Consider the following 12805-nt stretch of genomic DNA (forward strand, 5'->3'; position numbering starts at 1 on the left):
TTGGTCTAATATTGGTCGCTTCCGCAGAACGAGCTATCAGCCATGTCTAATCAGCTTGGAAAAATGGGAAGCTTTCTACCTGAGTATGATGCCCCCGAGAGTAGTTGGCAGCACGCCCCTGTATGGAGTACTAGACGTAAACATGGACCAAAACTTCACAGTCGCAGAGTTAGACGAGGCGCTTAAAGCCTGCAAGATAGCCAAAGCAGTTGGTCCCGACGGAATTAGTAATGAATTTTTCAAAAACATGTCTAGTAACTGGAAACTTTATATTTTGTGCTTATTTAATAAAATTTTCGAGTCCGAAATAATTTCTGCAGACTGGTTCACGGCGCTCATTACACTGTTGCACAAAAAAGGTGCTAAAGAGGACCCCGCAAATTACCGGGGTATCGCTCTCATCAATCACGTGGCTAAGTTATTTACCTCGATACTAACAAAACGCCTCACCAAGCATGCTGAATCGACCGGCGTAATCCCTGAATTCCAAGGTGGCTTTCACGAGAAGAGAGGCTGCATGGATAATATTTATACACTCCTGCTGGGGGTCGATTCTGTACTAGGCGCAATGAAGGGACGGTATGAAGCGACGCAACATGAAAGGTCGCTTGCGAAAGCGACGCTATTATGAAAAGCGATTCTGTACCGAGTGCTATTTTGCGTCAGGCGTTACAAGCAAGCGGTTTCGTCGGCGCAATGGTTGCGTTGAAACCGTGGTTTGAACCTCCTATTCTAAAAGAAGCCGTGAGCCTAGACTTGTCGGGCGGCGATATAACACTTTTTTCAGGTTACATAGCTATTTGCAGTAGGAATAAATAAACCATCAAATTTTTTGTGATTTCGAGATTTGTGACACAAGAATCAACGTACAAAATGAAGTAAGTAAGGAAATAATATATGAAATTAAAATTTATGAGAAATTAAAACACAAGTAATGAAATAATACATTTATATTAATATACATATAAGAGATCATAACCTTTGTTATGATCTCTAGAAAAGTTTTGTTTCATTGTTCTGTGTGTTACTTCTGTTAGTCACATTTATTCACAAAATTGCTATTTAAAAAATCTGTTATAAGACGTTATAAGACTAGGCATATTTATAAGATGATAATGGCAGGTTTTATTATGTCACATTAATATGAAGATGGATTTGTTACAGTCCTATTGGAGTACCAAAACGTTCCCACAAGCCGAACAGTAAACAAAAGAAATATTTGATCGAATATACGTATAACCGTAGAGAGTTTGCAGCAGGACGGCTTATAGATGCTCGAGGAAAAGAAAAAGGAGACGAATTGTGGAAGGCACTCACAAGAGAATTGAACTCCTTAGGGTTTAAGGAAACAAAAATTCAGTGGAAGAAAGTGAGTAAACTTCGAAAACCTTTATTCCTTATAAGAACGTTGATTTTTTTAATACTGTTTATTTGCAATTAGTGTAATTTACTTACAGATGAAACCATAATAGATAAATTTTTTTCTTCTCATTCACCAAGTTTCTACCAGAACTGAAATAAAAGTTTTGAAACGAGACTGAAAGTTTTAAGACGGTGGAAACTCCGTCTTTGAAGAATAGTTGTTATGGCATTTTTCAGGCTTGGAAGGATATAAAAACTCGACTCAGAGCCAAAGCTGTAAGCCTTAAAAATGCCCGCATCAAAACTGGCAATTTTCCTATCGATAACAATACGCTCGCGGAAGAAGATTTTATGATCCTCGGATTGATAGGACCTGCTGCAACAGAAGGGTGCAGGGTTCCTGATTCGATGCCTGAAGAGATGGTATGCAATGAGAACATTAAATACAAAAACTGCTTACAGAATAAATTTTCTTAGATAGATTACATACCAAGTACAAGACAAGATCAAAATTGTGGCAAATTATTTGAAAAATGTGCGTGATTAAACGATAATAACTGATAGGATTAAAGTAACTTCAATTCAACACTGAACAAAGGAACTCATTTATATCAGATCAACTGCTCTAGCTCAGCCCCCATGAATGGTATACAAGTTAATCTCTTCCATTTAAATGATTGAAAAGCCAAACATGTTTATTCATGTACATATTTCAGTCTGCAATTACACAACTGCGGGAAGCAGACGAGTCGGTGTTGAATGAGAAACCTACTCATATATCGGTATTCGAAGAGTACAACATAGTTGTGACAAACAGCATAATTGGTAAGCGTATGTCCCGAACAGCCACGTGTATTACTAATGATAATGATGTATGATATGATGTTGTAGCAACGTGTTTGATTCTTGGAATCAGTCGCGGCAATAGGACAAGAGGAGGAATTCACCATACAAGAATCTGATAAATGACAGCACCTTTCAGAACCAAAAACATTTGTAGATGTTGTCTGCGGTGATGATAGCGTAGGCATAGCATCATCATTGCACAAACAGTCACACCCATCATTGCAGCAGACAACCCCAAACATAAAAACAGCCACACGCCCTGTCAGAGCCTTGCGCAAGAAAAGAAACAAGAGAAAAGATGATGTCTTTAAGACAGTTATTGAAATGCAAGAAAAGCAGAACGAAATACTTGAAGTACTTTTGTTTAAACTGTATATGAATAAATCGATCTGCAAATTATTATGCCAGTGGAATTGTGCAAATATTTGTAATTACATATTTTAGAGAATGTCACAGGCGATGCTAATTTCTGCAAACAACGAAGCCAAACGACTGGAGATATGGCAGGCTATCAACTCAATAGCGGTAGCGATGACAGGATTTCATTAATCTCCATCATATTCGCATTAAAAATTTTTTTTTTGATAATATGAAACTATTATGTTTGATTCTATTTTCACACATGGACGTGGTTTTGTTTTTGAGAATTTTGTGCCAGTGACATGCTCAAGAATTGAGTTGGAAAATAAAAACGCCGCATGAGTTCAGGTTAAATAAAGTTTTTAATTTTTTGAACTATTTTTTTGAACGCGCATCTTTTTTGGCAGGTTATGCACATTTTTTTGTTCGTTTTTTATTAATTTCTGTAGGATTGCCATGGAAACCTTAAAATATGGTCAGCCGCAGAGTAAATCACAAAAGTTACTTTTCATAGCGAAAAATCGATGAAAGAGAGTAGACTATAAGTAAGCAATACAAGTTTAAACTCACACGCTTCTTCTCATTAAAAAAAATTCAAATTATACACAATTTTCGTCATGTACAGGACATCTCAACGCTAGAGATATAGTAAAACATATATATATATATCTATCAAGTCTCACCACATACATACAGTAGTGCTCAAAAGTATTTTGATAATATAAAATTCGTTATCACTTTAATCAATCGTTTTTCTTACTATTCTTCATTTCAACTTCATTTTCGAGTAATCGAGAGATCATTTTTAACAATTATATAGAACAACGAATTTGTTTCAATAAATAATATGATCGATTTTGGAACTTTATTTTTGCATGTGATTAACTCAATTACTATCTCTGTCAAAATACTTTTGAGCGCTACTGCATTTCATATGATCTTCCGGATTCTTCACGAAGTCACATATACACCGCCAACTACAAGTGAATAAAGTTGTCCCGTATAAGTTGCTGTTGCACACGGCGTTTCTCAGCAAGGCGTGCTCTTCCTTCAAGAGGTTCAGCAATATAAGGTCCGGGTACTGGCATAGCATCAGCCTGTGCGACATCTTCTTCGGTGATCTTTTCAAATGGTATTTAATAATGCAAACGCATATCATGCAACATGGCACAAGCATTGATTATTCTTTCCGCCATATCAGGCTCGTACATTGATAAACGTTGCTGAAGCAGAAAAAAATATGAAATGACAATGAGAATAATTCGCTCTGAATTGAATTTATAACTGTTGACTATTCTGACCACAAACTCACATGTGACAAGCATCTCCATACCGATTTGAGTGCACCAAAACATCGCTCTATAACTGAGCGGACACTACAGTGTGCAGTGGTATATGTATACAGGGTGTCCCTAAATTGAGGGACACGGACCAGCCAGCGTGATACCTGACTGAAATGCTACCGAGAATTTCTTTACCGGACGGTCGTCCGACGCATAGTTTTTGGATTATAAGCGATAGCGTTAAGCCAATCAGAGTGCACCATTTTATCTGGATTTGCCGCCACGGAAATTGCTGTTTTGTTCGTCTGGGTGAATTATTATTATTCGGTTACAAAGTAAATATCGGCACCTCCCCTCTCTCGCTGTTGTACCCCTTCTCGAGCGCTGACCTCGGTATTGTTGCCGCGGCACACGCTGCCGGCCGCACACCCACGGACGCACACTTGTGTGTGTGAAAATAAGCGAATGCCCAGCTACACAATACTACGAAACACGAATCTACGAGTGAAAATAAAAATAAATTTCGAAACAAATCAGCCGATTTAAGATTTAATGTTATAAAACACTTCCAATCATCGATGTATGCATAAAACTAAAGATTTTAGACGATTGATATGCCGTTAGGGTTCATAATTAGTCATTTAATCAATCTGAATTATGCTTTCCGAACATTTTCTGTGTCTTTGCAACATAACAATAGGTTTGTAAATCAATTACAATTAACCTGAGTTAACACAAAATAACTGAATAAATGAGAATTCACTGAATCACTAAAAATGATAACTGAAATCATGAGAATTATTTGAGATATAACTGAATTAGGAAGAGTTGTGATAAGTCAAGTTACTTTGAATAACTTCAGATTCGTGCCAAAATTTTATGTTTAGAGAGAAAATTAATTAAATTCAAATAAAAAAGTAATTTTAAATCAGGAAGAAGAAAATTTCCAAATACCTGAATTCAAATGAAGCAATTTGAATTTAATAAATCTATCCGAATTTAAGAAAAAATAATAATTATTATTTGGACCAAAATGTTTTGAATAAGACTATGAATTATCAAAGTATCTCTTCTGATATTAGGACTACACGCAGAAATTTACCAAATTGATTAATTTTCACCAATTCAATCGAGCCGTGTTCGATTATTTTGTTGAAATCGATTAATTGATACATCGATTATTCTCAGATAAGTGGCCATCACTAGCATTGATCTCAACAATTTGAATGTTACTTGCCACTCCAGACCCACATTGAATCGACGAGGAAATAACTGGGAATTTGAATGACACCATATTTTTTTGAGTTGAATTAATTGAATTTATTCATGTAATTCGACTTCAATTTTCTGGGCCAAATAATAATTATTATTTTTCCCTAAATTCGGATAGATTTATTAAATTCAAATTGCTTCATTTGAATTCAGGTATTTGGAAATTTTCTTCTTCTTGATTTAAAATTACTTTTTTATTTGAATTTGATTATTTTTCTCTCTAAACATAAAATTTTGGCACGAATCTAAAGTTATTCAAAGTAACTTGACTTATCACAACTCTTCCTAATTCATTTATATCTCAAATAATTCTCATGATTTCAGTTATCATTTTTAGTGATTCAGTGAATTCTCATTTATTCAGTTATTTTGTGTTAACTCAGGTGAATTGTAATTGATTTTCAAACCTATTGACACGTCAATTCAGCGAGTTGTTGTTTCCTCGCATTATTGAAGAATCGTATGTCAATGATGAATTTCAAACTAGTGGAAAAGTTATGTTGCAAAGACACAGAAAATGTTCGGAAAGCATAATTCAGATTGATTAAATGACTAATTATGAACCCTAACGGCATATCAATCGTCTAAAATCTCTAGTTTTATGCATACATTAATGATTGGAAGTGTTTTATAACATTTAATCTTAAATCGGCTGATTTATTTCGAGATTTATTTTTATTTTCACTCGTAGATGTGTGTTTCGTAGTATTGTGTAGCTGGGCATTCGCTTATTTTCACACACACAAGTGTGCGTCCGTGGGTGTGCGGCCGGCAGCGTGTGCCGTGGCAACAATACCGAGGTCAGCGCTCGAGAAGGGGTACGACAGCGAGAGAGGGAAGGTGCCGATATTTACTTTGTAACCGAATAATAATAATTCACCCAGACGAACAAAACAGCAATTTCCGTGGCGGCAAATCCAGATGAAATGGTGCACTCCGATTGGCCTAACGCTATCGCTTATAATTCAAAAACTATGCGTCAGACGACCTTCCGGTAAAGAAATTCTCGGTTGCATTTCAGTCAGGTATTACGCTGGCTGGTCCGTGTCCCTCAATCTAGGGACACCCTGTATATACTGAGGTGATCCATTTGGAGCATTCGGTATTGGTGTCAGGAGCCATGGTTCCGAAGGATAGCCTGAATCACCTAAGTAGTAAGATAGATAGATGAAATTGGGAATACACAACTTGTGAGAAAGAAAGAATAAAATTTACATTCCGATTCCGGAATTACTAACCCAACAACCATGTTTGCCTCTCGCGTTGCCTGTGACACAGCTCCATAAGATTACGCACAGGTGTCTGCATCCAAATTGCAGCATCATGACGAGATCCTGGGAATCTGGCGCTTACATTTAAAGTACGCAGGGGTACGCAGTATGCAGGGGTTCTGGGTCACAAATCTGAAAACAGCAATTTCATTTGAATGTCTTCATTATCGACAGTGAAGTGTATTTTGCATAATTGTTTATGGATAATACCAAAAAAATAATGATAATCAAAAGCACCCGTTTATTTATATATTCGAGTGATTACCTGGTAGTGAACCCATGCGTTATGTATGATAATATACCTACATTGATTCTATCGTGCATTATACTTGTACTTTAATTTCAGCTAACCTTTTGAACATTCATAGAATGATAACCATGGTGATTCACAAAAGCTTCCTCATTCTCCTTAGGAGCAACGATTCCGACATGAGTGCAGTCTATTGCGCTAATCGCTCTAGGAAATGGTTGTGGAGCATCAGCAAATTTTATTTCAGCTGCCTCTCTTTGCTCCGGAGTGGCAGGGAATTTAATCGATCGGCGAAGCATATGGTCGTTGATAGCAACGGACACTGATCTGATACACCGTCTGACTGCAGTCTGACTCAAAGCCAATGCAAAATCCTGTCCTATTGCTCTTTGATAAGAACCAACTGCATAAAACCGAATGGCACAAAGAACCTGTAGGAAGATAAAGAAAGGATCATTCATTGTGAAATTCTTTCGTGATAAGCACACAGAATTCGTGTATGATAATATTTGTTTGTAACTCAAGCGACATACTTTCAGATTATATACTTACTTCAGTTTCCACTGAAAGACCACAGTAGTATGGCTATAAGAGTTCTGAGTACAAACACCTTCTTCACCGACCAAGCCGCTCCGCGTAGCTCAGACGCAAACCCTTGAAGGTTACCCCCACTCTCCTCAGATAAAACCATGCAACCTTACCGGCAGTTGTATCCGTCGACGGTGAAAATCGCACTGCTTTACCGGCAATTCTTATCAATCGAGGGTCAAAATCGTGCTGTTTTACCGACAATCTCATCGACCGAAGGTCTTTAGTGCTCGCCTGCCGACGGTAGAGGGCGCAGCGGGGGGCGAGAACTTTTTTACCGTCCCACATTCTTTTCCCACGATTTGACTACTGATGTGTAACATCAACCACCCCCACATTCCTTTCCCACGTTATCAACCGCGCGACATTTCAAAATTAATAGTTCGAAGAATTGTTTTTCATCCACTCGGATATCGCTGACGTGTAACATCAACCACCTCACATTCCTTTCCCACGTTATCAACCACGTGACATTCCAAAACTAATGGTTCCAAGAATTGTTTTTTACTTACTCGGATATCGGTTTGATATCCAAGGTCGATCGATAGTCGCGGTACATTCAAAGCCATGGATCTGCGGTGTTGGGTTTCTATCGCACTTGGAATGCTAAAAGGTGCGCGCGCATACACAAACATACGTATTTGATATTAGCCCCGTGACATTCTTTACCCTCCACCAAATTTCAAATCATGTGGTGGGGGAACGTTATATAAGCGAAAAGTGAAAACTTCATCGCCAGTCTGAAGCTGTTCTTCTTGCAAATAAAAAGTGCTCTGGAACAACAATGTGTATTGAAGAAACGACTAGAACTGCTCCTCAAGAATATTGGAGAAGTAAAACATCTGCTGAAAATCAGATCTGACCTCAATCAACTCACAAGAGATTTCGAGCACACACAACTGGACAGTAACGATCATGGACTTTTCAAAATTGAACGAAGTCGCTCGCCTGGAGACACTTCTGCCCTTGAAAAAGCTTTCGGACCTCGAAGTATACTTCGAATACCGGGTCAGTGGCGTTCGTCGGGTTGAAACGAAATTTAGTGACGAAATCGTTCTGGACTTGGATGACTCTTTCGTGATTTTTCTGCCCAACCGACTGACCAAGGCCCTCCACGAAAATGAAGATTTGTTCCAGAAGGTGACGACAGCCAGTAAGGAGATACGGTTGCATCTACGCTATCTTGGCGGACCGTACGGTCAACTTGAATTCGTATACGTATAATCTGAGTATCACATTCAAATATCCAATGTTCTGTGTAAGTCTTACGTTCAATAAACAAAAAAAAGATTGAAATGATGCATATTTTTTCATTTATCGCCTAACCAACTTGTATACATTTATTCCTACGTACGTTTTGTACCTTGTAATTGTATCTAGAATTAAGTCTCAAAATCTAAGAAAATGCTACTCCGAACACCACTAAGCAACGATGGAGGGTTTCGAGCTGCGTCATGTAATGTGAACTCTACGATGAGTATTTGGACGGGTTCAGACAAGACCAGAGTGCAAGGTCGTCCGATAGCTGCGGTACATTCAGAGCCAAGGATCTGCGGTGTTGGATTACTTTCGCTCTAGGAATGCAAAACATAACTCGGTTTGAGTACAGCTCGGTCAAGGATGGAGAGCAAGGTCGAATCTTACATAAGCTTCAAATTGAAAATAATTCTCTCTTGAGAGCTAAGGTGAAGGTATAAAATTATTTCATAAATATTCTTTAAAAAAAAACAGTCTTATTGAGTACAATTTTTAGAGTACAGTTGACAATTACTTCACAAAAATAGTACAATAATTCTATTCAACAGTATCATAACCAGGGTGATATATTCGCCAGGAATGCGAGACCGTTCTTGTAGATGCTTCTGCGCAGTAACTGATTTTGTAGCCAATTTTGAAGTATGCAAACGTTTTGTGCTGCACAGATTGCTTTGGGTATTGTGTGAAGGTCGCATCTCAGAGACACAGCTGAAGTTTTTTGCAGTGTTTCAAGCGAAGGGCAGTCAAAGTCCAGCATATCGATAATTTGAACTTTCGGAACGATTTTGAGCAACCAATCTCGTTTTTCTTCTCCTTTTACGTACACGGTTTCAGCTTTGCACAGCCTGTCTTCAATGGTCCACTCAACTTCCTCAAAAGGTATGGTTCCACAGCTCCAAGGTAAACCGTGAAAATCGCGTTCTAACCAAGAATTTTGGCTTTTGTATTTGACGTCCAGTAAATTCCATTTGTAAGGTGGCTTGAAGAAAAACACTGATGGAGATGCTTACGAGTAGATTGAAATTATAGCCAATTCTTTTAATGTGAAGGTATTGTTGGAAGGTCTACGAAAGCCTTGTATGTCAACGATAAGCTCCATCTTTGAACTATGCGAGATGGTGGGAACGGGTTAGCTTTTATACCAACTTTTTCACCCCACCACTGAGCGGGTTGTATTCGACAATACGATCGTGAACAATCGAGCAGTACGCCGATGTTTCAGCGGAAAAGTTGGCTTTAGCTTCAAATTCAAGACGGATGTCGACAGGTCCGTACTTCAAAGATTCGTTTTGTTTTGAACAGTCGATAACGAATAAGGGGACGTCTCGAAGGAATTCACTCTTTGTCAGCAACGGCTCGGGGTTCTTGTCGTAGTGGGTAGCTTGGAAGTTTGCGTACATCTCGTACAGGAGCGCGTACAGATTACGACTCATGTTGAGGTTCAGGTTACCGTACGGATAAGATTGAGAGTTTAAAAATAGCTTGCGTTCTTGCCGGTCTTGTTCTTTCTACTTGTTTGGAAACCCAGAATGACGTACCGAGGTTTTTCAAGCTATGTGGAAGTTTTCACAGTCCAAACGTGTTTCGATGTTGTGGGAAGTAAGGGATATTCGTACAATTCTCAACTGCGGGAGCTCATCGGAATAGGCGGATCTCTCTGAATGAAATTTAGTAGGTCAACTTTTTTCTGATCCGCGAGTTTCAAATACGGTATTAGCCATTCCACTGCATTCATCGTGATTTTGAATTCCTCCTCTTGAGTCTGCATGATTGCATTGACGTCAGTTTTTGATCTCGTCAAAATTAACTCATGTTCAGCGTTCACAACGATCTTGCTGTAGTCTTCAGCGAAACCCAATATCATGCTGAGCGGTATCAGTACGTCAAAGTTGCCATCGGCATCGGTTAATTTTTTCTTCTCTTCTACATCAAACCATCCAGCGTTCTCCATCAGCCAAGTTTGACCAGGGTGCAGGGAAGCGTAACCCTTCATGAGACTTGTCAAGCCAACGTTCTTGCTTCTATCAACCTTGACTGCGTTAATTTCGTAGCGAATTTCTTCAAACAGATGACAGATGGCGTTGTTTACGAGCTGTGTGTTCACAGTAGCTGTACCATCAGGTTTGAGGAGTCGTCCGTGGATATGTACCAAACTTTTGCTGGGTAATATGCATAAATCCTGATGCTGAACGGTGATTCGAATTTCATGGCTGTTGTTGAAAGTTGACGAGGCGTAAGGTTTGTGAGCGTGAATCTCGTAATGCGCAACGTATTCGTCAAAGACGACTGGTGTTTGAATGCTCAAGATTTCCTCCTCCATGGTACGTAGCAGATGATAAAAAAGCAAAATCGGATTTTTATTTGTCGGAAATTCCTCTTCCAAAAGGTGTCAGTTTCAGACCCAGAGCTATCAGGAACTCTACGTTTCGAGGTGTTAGCGGTTCGGGAATCGATCGACGACTGACTTGATCGGGGCATGTCGACTTACTGATATACCTACTCTTTGACAGTCTGTTGTATACAATTCCCATCGTATATTGCGATTTGATGTGTTGTCTCACAGTAATAACTTCTCCACGACAATTAACCAGATCTCCGTCTTGATCCACTAACCGAAGCTGAACGTGATTTGTGGTCTTGACGGTGATTGGAAGGTAAATGACGTGCGACGGTACTTCCACGATCTTATATCCTGGTGGGGCGGTCGGGAAAAACTCGTGAATAGTGTGTACTTTGTGTCCATTGACGTAGGCGCCCGTTGTAATGCTACACTCGACTCGCAACGCGTTGACCTTGAGTATAGTTACAGGCACGTCAGATTCGTGAGTTTTATGAACCTCCAATACACAGGGTGTAAATCCCAAAAGTTGAGCAATGGAATCATTCAGCTCGAAGTTAACCGTGTGGTTGCATGTGATTTCGCTGCGTAATGTATTATTGTTGGGTTTGATGGCAAGCCTGATATCTGTATTTCTTAGCACGTTTTGAAGATACTTTTCTATGTCCTCGATCTCGTAGCTGCCGGTGGGTATGGTGATCACTTTGTCAGCTACGTAAATTTTATTGTGACCGACATCAACGTTGGGAATCGAATTAAAGGTTAACAATTCTACCAAGCCAAGAGCATAAGTTTTATCACGTGCAAGTTCAATCGGTGGGAAATATTGTGCCTCGAGTATCGAAGAGGTTCCCGAAATCGTTAACGTTAACAAATCATCCATGACTGCGAGTGGTAGACTGACTTTGACGAATCACGCACCATGTTTATATAGCTCACCACTTAGAAATTTCAGACACAAGTGTCCTTATTCAAATGTTTCATAATCCTGATACCTTCCATGATTGTATTTGACGCTACCTACGCCGAGGTATTTTATGAGGTCTGAGGGTGGTTGAAGGTTGCCGAAACTGTCAACCAAGTAAACATGAGCCGGTTAAAATGTGGTTGAAGAAACGTTAAGGTCGTATAATTATGGTATAGGTAGAAAATATTACCGTGTTCGATATACGGTAATTTTTCAGTAAAATATTAATCGTTGTCTCTCCACAAATATTATACGATTTTCATTACACGTACATTTAAACAACGGTTTCTAGACTAATAATCAACGTTTTGTTTACTAGTTCAATTGCTAATTTAAATTCGTTGAAAACCGGTATATTTATAGATATTAAAATACAAATTTTCTACGTTTCATCGTCAACGTTTTGTTGTGGTAAGCGAGATTCGTAGTATAAACGTGTGGTAAAACCGTTTATATTTCTAGTCTTATGAACAGTTAATATACATGTTTTATTCCTTCACCGGTAACACAAGTTTAACGTTTCATTCACTGCTTTTCTACAACATTTGAACAACGGTTTGTAGACTAATAATCAACGTTTTGTTTACTAGCTCAATTGTCAATCTAGATTCGTTAAAAATCGGTATATTTGTAGGTATTAAAATACAAAATTTCTGCGTTCCATCATCAACGTTTTATTGTCGTAAGCGAGATCCGTAGTATAAACGTGTGGTAAAATCCATTATATTTCTAGTCTCATGAACAGCTAATATATACATATTTTATTCCTTTACCAGTAACACAAGTTAAACGTTTCGTATAGTTACCATACCTTGCCAATATGTTCTCATTAATTGTTTAATAATTAAGTCAATACACTTTTGATCTACTGATCACATGTAATACGTGAAAATTACGTCGTACATAGACTTGTCAAATCGATACACAGAATTATATACCTACTCGGGCCGAAACGTAAACAAGATTTGTTTCGTACCTTTCTGACCTTCATATCCAAGAATACTACCCTTT

At 38.5% G+C, this 12805-nt stretch overlaps 1 protein-coding gene and 2 long non-coding RNA genes across 6 annotated transcripts in view; 1 reads left to right on the forward strand and 2 right to left on the reverse strand.

Moving 5' to 3' along the window:
• LOC124185018 (dipeptidase 1-like) overlaps positions 1-12805 on the forward strand; it is a 1685273-nt gene that overhangs the window by 1080820 nt on the left and 591648 nt on the right. The window lies entirely within an intron of this gene.
• The window catches only part of LOC124185031, a 238943-nt gene that overhangs the window by 202602 nt on the left and 23536 nt on the right, over positions 1-12805 (reverse strand). The window contains exon 2 of the long non-coding RNA XR_006871330.1: positions 11160-11163. This is a non-coding gene — a long non-coding RNA (uncharacterized LOC124185031). The remainder of the gene's footprint in view (positions 1-11159; positions 11164-12805) is intronic.
• LOC124185025 lies at positions 6188-7220 on the reverse strand. Its single transcript, XR_006871322.1, has 4 exons — positions 7197-7220; positions 6746-7075; positions 6362-6526; positions 6188-6270 (listed from the first exon to the last, which is right to left on the reverse strand). It is a non-coding gene; the product is annotated as an uncharacterized LOC124185025 (long non-coding RNA).

This window comes from Neodiprion fabricii, chromosome 6 (assembly GCF_021155785.1).
Source record: "Neodiprion fabricii isolate iyNeoFabr1 chromosome 6, iyNeoFabr1.1, whole genome shotgun sequence".
Lineage (NCBI taxonomy): Eukaryota > Metazoa > Arthropoda > Insecta > Hymenoptera > Diprionidae > Neodiprion > Neodiprion fabricii.